Source organism: Lepidochelys kempii, chromosome 1 (assembly GCF_965140285.1).
Source record: "Lepidochelys kempii isolate rLepKem1 chromosome 1, rLepKem1.hap1, whole genome shotgun sequence".
Taxonomy (NCBI): domain Eukaryota; kingdom Metazoa; phylum Chordata; order Testudines; family Cheloniidae; genus Lepidochelys; species Lepidochelys kempii.
This window is the reverse complement of record NC_136380.1, coordinates 305,963,493-305,976,835: the sequence shown is the minus strand read 5'-3', so window position 1 is coordinate 305,976,835 and position 13,343 is coordinate 305,963,493. Positions and strand designations below refer to the sequence as shown.

Sequence of the window (13,343 nt, the reverse complement as noted above, 5' to 3'; positions counted from 1 at the left end):
TTGTGACTTCCTCCCGGGGGCTCCTCCTAAGGCAGCACAGCTTTGTTCTGCTGCATACACTGTGCAAAGCTTCAGTCTAGCCCTAAAACAATTGACATATGGGGGAGAGGTGAGGGAAGAGGGATGCATTCAAATGCATACAATGTTAATATATATTTGCAATTTTTAAAATTGTTTTTATGGGTTGGATTAAACCTTGTTGCAACAGCTGTCTTTCATTTAAAGTAGTGGTAAGAAACCATTCAGCTCCTTTATGAACCAGCTAGCCAGGGGTGAAAGTAACTTAAAGGACTTACCGGTATGCTGGAGTCCTGAGGGGGGCATGGCCTCAACTGGAAGAGGCATGGCCTCAACCATAAGAGGTGGGGCCTTTAAATCAAGATTTAAAGGCCCTGGGGCGCTGGCTGTGACTGGGAGCCCCAGGTCCTTTAAATCACCCCGGAGCTACCAGCTGCAGAGGCAGCTGAGAGCCCCGGAGCTTAGGGGAGAATTAAAGGGCCCTGGGCTCCGGCCGCTGTGGTGCTCTGGGCCCTTTAAATCACTGCAGGAGCCCTGCTGCTGCTACCCCGGGGCTCCAGCAGTGGGGCTTGGTGGCGCTTTAAAGGGCCCCGGGCTCCCCACAGTGGCAGGAGCACCGGGCCCTTTAAATCCCCGTCCGAGCCTGGCTGCCAGAGCCCCGGTGTAACGGCAGCAGGGCTCTGGCGGTGATTTAAAGGGCCAGGGGCTCCCACAGCGGCTAGAGCCCCGGGCCCTTTAAATCAGTGCTGGGGAAGCCGGTCCAGTCTGGCACAGCACGCCGGCTCTTGCCAGTACGCTGTACTGGACCGGACCAGCTTACTTTCACCTCTGCAGCTAGCTGAAACAGCACCAGCCTCCACCCAAAAAAAGGCATATGCAAACCACATGGAGACAGAGGGGGTTTACTGGGTATTGTTCTACTAACTGGGCATATGTGTGCAAGAGAGAGAGCAGCAAAAAAATCCACCACAGAAGCAGACCAAGAGAAGAAGCAGAAAGCCAAAGACAATACAGCCTGGACAAACACTGGGAGAGTGGCCCTGAGAAAAAAAGCCTAGAGAGAGCTTTTGCAAATGAGTGTTGGCTGAAAGAGGCTTGGAACTGCAAGCAAAGAACTCTATTCTGTTTGATTCCTACTGTGTCCAGGGAAACAGAACTTTGTATATCCTGACTCCAACAATCTCTCCTATTTCTATTAGCCAAGATGGTCAGGGATGCAACTCCTTGTTCTGGGTATCTCTAGCCTTTGATTGCCAGACGCTGGGAATGGACAACAGGAGACAGATCACTCTGATTGCCTATTCTGTTCATTCCCTCTGAAGCACCTGGCACTGGTATATTGGGCTACATAGACCATTGGTCTGAGCCACTATTGCCATTCTTATGTCCTCCTAACAGAAACAACTTATAGGACCCCAAATTTTGGCAACTGCTTTGGTCAAAAGGAGATAATGCTTTTATACATAAAAGTAAGTGGCAGCTATCCCCATCTGCCTCTCAACTCAGCCAGGATTAAACTGGCTGATTTCTTAGAGGCATCTCAGTGTTAAATAAAGATATAAAAAAATAGAGGGTGATAGCTTATATATTACCTCTCAAAAGATATGAAGCAGCTGCTGCACATTGGGTAAAATACATATTTAGAGATATTTTACACAGATACATATTTCCCAACATTACGTCTTTATTTATTATAAAGAAAAAATTACAACTAATTATTGACCCACAAAAGCCCTAACTATCGGAGCCAATGGGGCTCAGTGGTGGAGGGGTTGCCCAAAATTCTCAGCCCTGAATCAGAGATGTTGGACCCAGTCCTGCAAACCACTTCCTAGTGAGCAAAAATGAATGAGTAAAAGTAAAGTTTTAACCTTTCTGCTCTAACAGAGTCAATGAGTCATTAGGGGAGAATTGTGGTAAGGAGAAAGCAGACCAAGACAGACTCTGGACTAGAGCCCTGTGCGGGACTATTTTTTTAATCCTGCTCCTGCCCTGCCCTGCAATACCCACTCCCCTCCGCTCCTGCATTGTCATCCCGTTCCCACCTGCAAAAACATTAGATCCCGCAAGAGAGACAGATTCCTCATACACGAAATTCAGACACAATTTTTACCATTAAAAGAATAAAAAATACTTTGGCTCCTGTTATAACAGACATCAAATCTCTTTCTATCCCTCACTTAAATTTAAGTATTAAAACCATTATTGTTTTTAAAAAAGTAAAAACTTGCTTTACATTGTTAAAATTCTATTTATGACAAACTGACAAGAGATTTGATGTTTTCCCACAAATTAACACAATTGGGGGGGTTTTCGCTCATCAAATCCTGCCACAACAAAGTACATTTTACCTGCTCCTGCTATTATGGCAGTGGGCGAGATCCTATGTATCATTAGTATTTGTCTTCAGTCAAAAGCTACACGTGTGGGAAATGAGAAACTTACAATGTGTGACTGTATCAATAAAAGATAGCCACATAAATCTGTCTTGATTTACACCTGTGCAACCTTAATAAGTAAGCTCAGTCAGGTTGCAGGAGTGTAACCAAGGGCATAATTTGGCCCCTATACTTTGTCATCAGCTCCAAATGCACAGTTATTTTGTAAAATATCCTGTCCAAAAAAGTAAGCTCATGGGATAGCTTGTAACTACCATTTTGGATTACGAAGAAAAGTTTGGTCAACACACAGGGGAAGGTTTAGTTCCAGCAAACACACACAAACAGGAAATCTCTCCACAGTAAGAAGGTGTTTTTCTTTACACAATAGAATTTAAAGATGTGTCATCATGTAGTTTAAAACAAAAATGGCCATTGCTAAGTAAGTTCACCCTTTCCAGTAGGTTATGAGTATACCAGACTTACAGTACATTTCAAAACCTGTTAGAACTTGCATGGATGGCATACAAACACAAACAAATGAAACCTGTCTTAGTCTGTGCATGGTTTTTAATCAGTAAGCATGTCAAGCTTTGGGGGGAAAATCAATTTTCAGAAGGCAAATGGTAACAACTGCAGATTTAATCAAATTGCATCTGCAATCTTTTACTATTTTCTATATGTTTGAAATGAAGTAGCTCTGTGGTAAAAAATGAATTTCAATGAATGTCATATATTTAGTTATATGCCTTATTTTTTTAAATTTATCAAGCTAGATCACTGATCCTTAGCAGAAATTATGCCAGCACATGTCAAAAGAAGTTGGATGCTGTTTAGTAGGAGAAGCATTAATATGAAGGAGCTATAGTAGAGAAGAGTGACTAAGGATATGAATCCTTATTTGTACCTTACCATACAGGAAGAAAAATTATGCAGACATAGCTCATAAGACAAGAATTGCAGCTGTGGCATACACAACAGAATGCCGCTGGGGATCAAATACCACAATGATGGGCATGGTATAAGAAACTGAATAAAATAGTAATTCTTTGAAGGCACAGCATTTAAGTATTTTTCATTTCACATAAGGCTTCATCTGAATTTGATGAATTCCAGGATTGCCTCCCCTACAAAAAAAAATCTATTTCATCTTGATTTCCCTAGGGCTAGTAAGTAGAAGAAGCTGTATCATACAACTGTAAAACACACTTCAAAGACTCTCTGTTGAAGTTCTTCTGCAACTATTATATATTGCAGCAGTTCTCAAACTGTGGGTCGGGACCCCAAAGTGGGTCGGCACCACATTTTAGTGGGGTTGCCAGCGCTGGCTTAGACTTGCTGGGACCCCAGGCCAAAGCTGAAGCCCAAGCCCCACCACCTGGGGCCAAAGACTGAGGGCTTCAGCCTTGGGTGATGGGGCTTAAGTTACAGGCCCCCTGCCTGGGGCTGAAGCCCTTGGGCTTCAGTTTTGTCCCCCTCCTCCCTTCCTGCACAGGGTGGAGGTGCTCAAGCTTTGGCCCCCTCAACCTGGGCCCTGGGGCTCAAGTGGGCTCTGGCTTTGTTTCCCCCCTCCTGGGATTGTGTAGTAATTTTTGTTGTCAGAAGGCGGTTGCGGTGCAATGAAGTTTGAGAACACCAGATATCGGTATGTTATGAAAACCATTGTTACTGAAATCTTCTAGCAAAATTGTACACCACCTACTCTTCGGAGAACTCTGTGCCAAAAAATTAAAAATTCTGCGCACAATATTTTAAAATTCTGCAAAATTCTGCATTTTTTTGGTCAAAATAATGCAATATAATCCAGCTGGTTTCAATTATTTTTGTAATTTATTTAAAATTACAGTACAATGGATGGAAAATGGGAGTGGGGAGCATTGGAGGAAATCACCAAACCCCCTCTGCCTAATAGTAGTGTAGCTAGTATTTGACGGTTTACTTCAAGTTATTAGTCAACAAATATATGCATCCATATGCTTACTGTTACATCTTAGGCAAACGAAGAGCAAGTGGGGGCTGGGGACTCAAACTCACAATTTATACTGGCTACTGACCATCTCCAAAAAAGATTAATAGCAAACAGTTCATGGAGCACATTTTGATAGGAAATTTTTTCAGTCCAAAAATTTAGACCAGTTCTAATCACTAAAGCACCATAAGCATTTATAAGGCCATACTGTCCTTTACAATACGGCTCCTTTACATCACTCTGGCAATGTAAAAGGAGTGTAAAATGTAGATGTAAAATGTAAAAATGTTTACACCTGTTTTATACTCCTGGGGGAATTCAATAAGAACAATGGGAACAATTCACTAAGCAGGCAGGCTGCTACATTCTCCTCTGCCTGACGGAACAGAATCTGCCCCGCGTCTCCCTCTTCAGAAACACCCCAAAGCCCTGCCCCTCCATGCCGAGCACACCACAACAGCAGTTGAGAGAGACAGTCTCTCTCACACATGCATGACTACTCAGACCACCACCCGCCCTGAGTGGTGATTTACATCTCTATTGGCTGCTGTGGGTGCCCAAACCGACCTGCTTGCACTGTCGGGAAATGGGCGCATGACCATTCTTGTGGTTTCCCTTTGCTTCCCCGTCAGAAGTCATTTTTCTGCTGGGAAGCAAAGAAATCTGCAGGGGGCATGAATTCTGCGCATGTGCAGTGATGCAGAATTCCCCCAGGAGTAACTACTGAGTGCCCCAAATTCTCTTGCTTCAGTTTCATGTCTCAACCCAAATATCTGTGCAAACAGTACCCACCTGATTCAAAGCCCCTTGGAGTCAACAGGATAGACTGCAATGGGCTTTGTATCAGGCACTATCTGATCACATCAGGTGGCATAACAATATAATTGTGTAGTTTAAAAACAAAACAAGAAATGGCCCTCCATCTCCTTGAGCAAAATTCATCCTTAAAACAACACCTTTTCCCTCACAGGCATTACATCCTGGATGAATCTGGCCCAATAACTTTACCTTTTTTTTTCTCCCATATTTAAAATTGCAGGAAAAATGCTCTATCTTCCTGTACAACATAATAATATTCCTGAAGGCAAATAGCTTGGCAATTTGGGAGATTTGTTAATGTTAAAGGAAACAAGTTAGCACACATACCATGTGTATGAATGCCTTTAGAAATTAGATTGCAACCCTGATTTGATTTCCTAAAAGGTATTTGAAACAAGGAAAGCAACACAAGGTCAGCGATTCTAAGAGTAATGAGAATTTGTGGGATTTCAAACAGCTCTACATGAAACAGGCCTGATGTTCTGGGGAAAAGAGGTCACCTAATTATTCCTTTCTTTAAGGCCCTGTCTACACTACTTTTCCCCTGGGTGAAAAAACTGCTTTGAAGATGGTTTCTGCTAACATGCCTGTGTTAGCTGCTGTGGATGAGGTATAGATTTGTTAAAACCATTGCTAAGATAAATACATTCTTCAGAAAGAAAGCCCAACAAAACAGAACCTGATGGTTTGGCTGCACAGTGGGGGATGGGCAGCCCATGCAGATCAATACTTTACATTGTGGTCAGCTCATCTCCACAGTGGCTCACCCCATAGAAGTACGTAGGAGTGGAGAGGTTTGGGTAGACTAGGGAACTAGAAAGAGCATGGCTAGAATCTGCATATTGTGAATTCAATGGCTACACACTCTATAAAGGAGGCAATCATAGACAAGATGCACAAGATGATGCCTCCACTGACTGGTAATGGGCTGTTAAACATTCGGTCTTTGTGCCAATGCTTTAAATGCAGCCCAAAGAGGTAATGACCATAAGTGTGGGAAACCTGGTCACATGGTTTTCATGTACTAAAGCTAGGGGAGCTGGTTTGCAGACAAGAAACCCATATGTGTTTGTTCAGAGTGACAGGTGGCAAATATCCCTGAGAATTCCCCGCTCTCTTCCCTCCCCGCCAACACACCTTGGAATTGGGATCCTTAAGGCTCCTTGGGGCCAGTGTTTCATGTCTTGGTCCTGGGATTTTCAGAGGATACCAGGTGACTGCTCTTTTATCTCCCCATTTTATCATTGGTATTATTAATATTTATTATGTGTATTACTATTGAGCCCAGAGATCCCAGGCAGGATCCCATTGTGCTAGGCACTGTACAAACATGTGAAAACACTGCATCTGTCCCAATGTGCTCTCTTAAGTGAGTAGAGTTAAGATAAGTGCCTACTACAAAGGGGTGCTGGGTCCTGAGAGAGACCTCAGAATTCCTTGTGTGGACACTGCCCTGGAGTCTGCACTGTAGCTAGGGAAGCCCTGATTTCTGAGGTATCTTTCAGGCGTCAGGTTCCCTTGGCTGCTGTGGAGTCAGGCATGTTTACAGCTACACAGCTGCCAGTTGGATGGGGTAAGCTCCAGAATGTCTTTACTCTGATTTGGAGTCCAGCAGACCGAAGAGGCCATCCCCTTTCCCCTCTGAGATAAACAATGTGGAGCAGCCACCTGGAGGATCACAGAAGGATGAGGAAAAGCCACTTGGCCCCCCAACAGCACTGGACAAAGCAGAAGGGGGTTGCAGGTCACCATGCAAGCCCCCAGAAGATTACAAATGAAGGAGGGGTCTCAGAGCCAGTAGGGAGGGGGAAAGAGGATGTTAGGGACTTGTAGACTTGATGAGGTAAGAGGCCAAAATTTGCTAACAATTCTTTATTCATGAACCTCTCAATGAACCTGTGCTAAGTTTTGGGTTTCTAATTGACTTAGGCCTTAATTACTCTGTTTCCCATTGCATTACCATCAACTGTAAGCCATAGGCTGGCTTCAGAATGACTTTTTGTAAAGAAAGCAACCCTCTAACAAGAACATCTGCAGTTGTGTCTCAAGAGAAACAAGTGTTATGGAATGGTCATAAATTCTGAAAAACACTAAGACAAAAGACAAGACAAAACTTCTGCAACCCTCTGGAAATAGATTTTGATGTGAATTTAAAAACGATTGTTGTACATAACTAATTTGGTGTATTTACCTTTCTTCAAATTATCAATTGTGTACTAAAAGACCTGTATTACAAATTATCTATGGCTACAGAAGGTTTAAGGAGGTAATGGGTGCAAAGGACAATGAGATAGTTAATCTCTCAGGTTATTTTGTTTTTAATGTGTGACTCTTGCAAAACAGCAGCGTTGTGGTCTTTATTGGATAACACACTGTAAATATTAGCTGCAAATATTTAAACAGCTCTTATAGAGAAGTGAGACGTTTTGTACCTTGCCTAAGTATGAGTTTGTGCCTTTTGAATCTCAAAAATGATTTCCACCTAATTCTGCTTGCCAGCAATGCAAAAGGACATTTTGAATGAGATATATCAAAAGCAAATGAATTACCACCACATGCAAAGGTTTTTTGGGAAAACTGAAAACATCCATACATTGCAGCTTCTCAAAGTAAATCCTGTAGATTATAAATGCAACAACTCCCAATGAACTGCACAGATATTAAAGTATTTGTACTATTTAAATATTCAACATTTTAGGGGGTGAGGATTAACCTAAATATTTACAGTTTCTAGAACATACATAAATATTTATAAAGAAGAGACCATCTAACTTAATGTTGATATGGGCACAGTACTAAAGTTTCATTACAGAGTGTAAATTATTCCTAATCGTGGACAAATTTAATCTTTAAAATAAAAAATCTACAATACAACAGCAAGAAATATTTTAAATACACCAGATCTGTAAAGTACATACTCTGGTAATTTGGAAGATAGTATACTTTAAAAAAAAAAAAAAAGCATTTAACTTGATGTAAGCCTGACTGACTATGCAAGAATTTATCAGTAGCCAAATATTTAAAACACATTTTTTTCTAAAATGAACTTTCAAGTTAAATTTGACAAAACCATCTGAATAACCCAAAGCCTTTGACTTCATTTACATTTCTGCACCTCTTACGCCCCAAACAGCACAGCTAACGGTCCATGTGATCATTGCAAATAGACAGTCACAAAGAGAAAGTGTAATAGTTGACAAGAAAAATAGTACACAAGATGCATGTTAAAAACAACATATGTACGGTAGGTGGATGGCTCCATATGAAATACAAGCCTAAATATTGTGTTATACAATGTGATGCTTCTTACAACATTTCTAGAGAGAGTGCTTTGTAAGTGTGGCATTTTCTTTCTAATGCCCTTTGGAACAATTACCCTTGTAGTAACTGACTAGGATACCTTAAAAATGAAAAAAGTATATAGATAATCATCTGATGAAAGTTTAGAAGAACTGACATGATTCTGTCAAAATTAGACTCTCTGACGCTCCTTACACAGAGGAGGGTGGTAAAGGGTTTTATTATTACATCTCAAACCCAGGAAGTTTCCAGCTGCTAAAGCAGCGATTGCTGTAAAATAAAACACTAATGCAGAAGACACCAGAGTGGAGTTGACGTTTCCCCGGGTCGGAATTAATCTGACCCCCTTAACTGACTCCCACGCCAGGGCAGTGCAACATGCATACAGTACCTGTCTCTGCTAAAGCCAACAACGCGGTATTCCCGCTGGGGTCCCCTCTAGGGGTTTCTAGCCGGACACCAACGCTTCCCGCTACATTCCCAAGCAGCGGGGTCATCTCATTGGGAACGGGTGAGGGCAGAAGCCGCCCGGGAGGCGCAGCGCGAAGGAGGCCAGCAGAGATGCACGTGCACCTGCAGGCAGGGCGAGGCGATCCCCTTTCAGCGCTGGAGGGTGCGGGGGCTCCTCGCGGCTACTGCGCCGCTTGGCCGCTTCCCCGCCGCGGCCGTCAGGCTGAGTCAGGCGGCGGTGGTTCCAGAGTGGATGACTGTAAGCGCCGCACACGCACACACACTTCATTCACCTTCCCGCCTCCGCCCTCGGCGGAGTCACTCACTCCTGAATCATGCAGGCTCGCGCTCCTTGCGGTCGCCCGGAGAACTCCCCCTGACTCAGCCCCAGGAGCGCGCGGCCCGTCCCACTGCCCCGGTCTCTCCCGCCTGCTGTCCCCGCGCTTACTGACAGCTACAAGTGCGCTAACCCCTCCTCCCCGCCCCCCGGCCGCGGGCTCCAGTCCGCGGCCACAGCCAACGGGATCGATTCGGTTTCGCACGAGTTTGGGGCCAGATCCTCCAGACCTCGCTCAGGCTGAGAACGGCGGGATCTGGCCCCTTCCCCGCCCCCGGGGCACTGAGGCTCCAGCTCGCGGAGCCGGGCGATGGGGGAATCCCCCTCCTGCAACGCGGGGGCTGAGCACTGACCCAGGCGCCGGGTGGCTGGACAGGCCGGTCCCCGGCGCTCTCCGTTTGTACCTTGAGCGGGCGGGGAAGCCGAGGCAGCTGCTCCGCATCTGGGTCCCCGACTCCCGCGCTGCGCTCCCGCCAGCTGGAGGCAACGTCGCTGCTGGGGGGTGGGCGCCGCCCTGCTGCTCCCCAAGGCACCTGGAGGCGCCGGTCACTCTGGCGCTGCGCTCTTCCCTCGGCGCCTCTGCCGCTCCCGTGGCGGCTCCCAGCGGTAAATCAGCGGGTGGCCTCGGCTCCCCCGCCTCGCCCCGCGCGGTCCTGACCTGGCCGTGACTCACCGCCTGCCTCGCAGGGGCCCGGGAGCGCGGAGGAAGCGGCCCTTCCCCCTCTCCCGGGGAGGTGGGGGGGGGCGGCGCTGCTCACGTGGAGAGCCCCCCGGCCCCTCAGCTCCGTCCCCCGCGCCCCAACTTTCCAGCTGAAAAGGGGGAGTTTCCTGCGACGCTCCCCTCAACCAGTTGGGCCAGCAGCCCAGGGACTAAGCCCAGGCGGGCTCCGAGCTGCGGCCGGGGGCCGGGGCCGGCTGCTGAGCGGAGCCGGGGCTGCCGCGCAGGGACGAGCCCGACTCAGCGGGGACAACAAGCGAGGCATTGGCTCGGGGAGCGGGCAATGGGGATCTGGGAGGGGATCCAAACTTGGCCAGCCCCGCAGAGCCCCAGTGGCCTTTTGGGCCCTGCCACCCATCGCGATTCCCCTCCACCTTTGCCGCTGTTTGCCTCTCCCTCGTTGTGTAACTGCCCCCAAGCAAACTCCGGGGGACCCGGACTTCCCCCGAAGTGCCACGCACCGCCCAGAGTACCTTGGAAAGACCGCAACTGCCTCCCCTCTCCGCATCCCTAACCGCCCCGAGCCTGCTCCCAGCGGCAGCTGCAGAGCCCCACTGAACTCCTTGATCTGGATCCTGCAAGCGCACCGGGAGAGGCTTGCCAGATCCAGCCCTTAGGTGGTTCCTCTAAGGCCGGAAGACAAAACGTGTTCAGACAGAGGTGGGCTATTTATGCTGCTTTCAGAAAACATCGGATTTAAAAGCAGATTTTCTCCCCTGTGTTACTACCTGAGAGTATTGGTACCTGAAGAAATATTAACTTCTCATCCAGCAACTCAGTGGCAGTGGCCTGGCCATGCTGGCCGAGCTACAGCACAAACCGGGCTGTCCTGAGAAGGGGAATTGGTCCATAGTCTCTCCACCGGCAGTGTCAGAGGTGGGAATTGTATTGTGAACATCTGTCCTCTAGGAAATGGATTTAAATAATCCCATATAGATAATTAAATAGCCATCTATCAGTAAAGGTGCCCCTGTGAGTCGCAAGGGATACTAAGTGCTCAGATATGAAGTACTGGGGATTTATCTTCACAACACCTCTGTAAGGTAGGTATCCTCTCCATTTTTACAGATCAGAAACTGAGGCACTGTCTGAGGGTATGTCTACACAGCAATGTAAGCCCGTGGTTTGAACTCACTCTCAAGCCTAACCCCCCTTCCCATCTACACACAAATTGTGCTAACCCAGGTTTCCGAGTCCACAGGAGTAGAGGGGCTGAGCCTGAGTGAAGCCGGGATCCAGGCTTCACGCCTTATGGCTTTGCACTGGAGACACAGCCCCACTGGATTTGTGCTCTGGGAGTCTGCCAGAAGTATTCCATATTCCCATAGACTGACTTTTTTTGTCCTCTTGACAGTCACATTTGGTGGACAGTCAAATCTTCCCATACTGCACCATGAATAAAGAGCTAGAGCAGCTATAGTTTGGGAAGGTGCTAGAAAGTCTGAGATTTGTAGGGTTTAAATTCAGTTGGAGCTGTCTGGAGCAGAGCTCTGGTAAATAATGACTCCAGCCTGATTCTGTTGGTTCTCACCTGGGGGTCTGCAGCCCTTTGGGGGTCTGCGAGCTGGTTTCTGGGCGTGCTTGGGGTTCCACACCTGAAGCCCTGAGCTGCAGGGCGTACCCCCGTGGGCCTGAAGCCCTGAGCGGGATGGGGGACTAGGAGCTCCAGGAAATACTCTATGAGAATTTAGGCCCTGGAGATATGGGTTGTTGGATTGGGGCTTGCATAATGCTGGAGCCCCGGGTTGGGAGCCAGAGTTCAACAATTCCTAACCTGGGGTTATAAATGGTTGTAGATGCTCAAGCCCTGTGTTAATGAACCCCGGATCTGCTAACTTGAGTTGTACTAGTACTGGGTTTTCATTGCAGTGTAGACAGACCCTGAGAGATTGAGGTCCAGTTTTACAAAGGGACTTTAGCTTTGCAACACTTGACTTCTAGGTGCCTACAAAAATCACTGCAATAACAGTCTGACCCACAAAGCCTAGAGGCACTTCCTCATAACCTTTACCCCCAGTGGTTATTTTTATAAAGCAGTCGGCCAACCTACCACTAATATGCATCATCAGCACTTTCACAATTTGCTTATATGTCTGTGTTTCACACTAACTTGTTGGCTTTAGTGATAGAGACATCTAACCTAGATGGGAAATGATTCATTGCCAAAAGCAAATGTGTCATCAAACCAGAATTTGACCCTTTTTATTTTATCTGCTTAATTTGTGGAATCGCATACCATAATATCTTGCACTTCCAAAAATAACATAAAGGAGTTCATATTTTAATAAGAAAAACCCTACAGTCCTATGGCTACAGGACAACTAAAGGATTATTTTTATTTGTTGTTTCATTATTTCATACATGCTGACAAAGTGTGTGGTGCTGTGCAAAACAAAAATAAAAACAGCCTTTGCACCCCAAAACAAAATCAACACTAAAGAGATCATTTTGATTGATTCAGGGCCTGATATAATTTGTTTCACAGTCAATTGGAATCTTTCCATTGACTTCAATGGGCTTTGGATCAGGCCCTTATAGTGTAACAAAATATGATGAGGCCCTTCATTAGTGCTCAAAATACTAATACAGATTAAAGGCTCTTGTCTATTGCCTTCCAAGGAGGATATGGAGGTAGAACACACAAATGCCAGTCCTCAGGCATTCTGTGGTGCTCCCAGGCAGACACAATGCTTCCAGGGGTAGTGAAAAACATGATTAGAGGTGCCTGCTACTTCTTTGTGGAGGTACAGTATGTGCACCCCTCTGCCAAGCAGTGTGGAAGGCTCTCCCCGCCCCACAATTCCCCTTGTGCTCCCATGCAGGATCAGTCATCATCCAGCACTAACAGGGCAGAAGTATAAACAGCTACGGCAGACTTGGATAGATCCTTATTATTTTTAAAAGGAAAAGGTAAAGAAAAAGGGATCAATCTAATGATCACCCACATGTAAGGATAGCCGTGATCAAGAGAGCAAGTCATATGCTCTTTGTCTGCTCTCTAGTTCCTGATACACCTGCTTTGGCTGAATAATAGCCAGCACCAAAACTGTTATTAATGTTATAGTCAGTGCTATTCTAATGTTAACAAATGGATTGTCACCCAGCATAAAAAGGAGAAACAGCTGTTTCCTTTCCATTTTTTACCATGCTGATGCCATGTTATTTTAGGTTAGCAATATGAGACACAAACTGCAGAACACTAGGATATCAACAGTTTCCAGATACATATTGATCCTAAAATCAGAGAGATGATTTATAAACACCTTAACTGGAAGCTGAAACCTCTTTCAGAAGCAAAAATTAGGTAAGCAGGATCTCAGCTTGATTCCCATTTTTTTCAAGTTCTTCTCATGA

The 13,343-nt window shown here is 45.9% G+C and overlaps 1 protein-coding gene across 4 annotated transcripts in view; it reads right to left on the bottom strand.

Annotated features, from left to right (window-relative positions):
* Positions 1 to 9,864, bottom strand: part of MET (MET proto-oncogene, receptor tyrosine kinase) — a 118,108-nt gene extending 108,244 nt beyond the window's left edge. For 2 of the 4 annotated variants that reach the window (XM_073328145.2, XM_073328152.2), the window contains exon 1: positions 9,676 to 9,864. The gene's annotated coding sequence lies outside the window, so the exon portion shown is untranslated. Of the gene's footprint in view, positions 1 to 8,875; positions 9,299 to 9,675 lie in introns of those variants that run through there. The other 2 variants (XM_073328149.2, XM_073328146.2) reach the window with 2 other exon arrangements.
* Between the last annotated feature and the right edge of the window lie 3,479 nt (positions 9,865 to 13,343).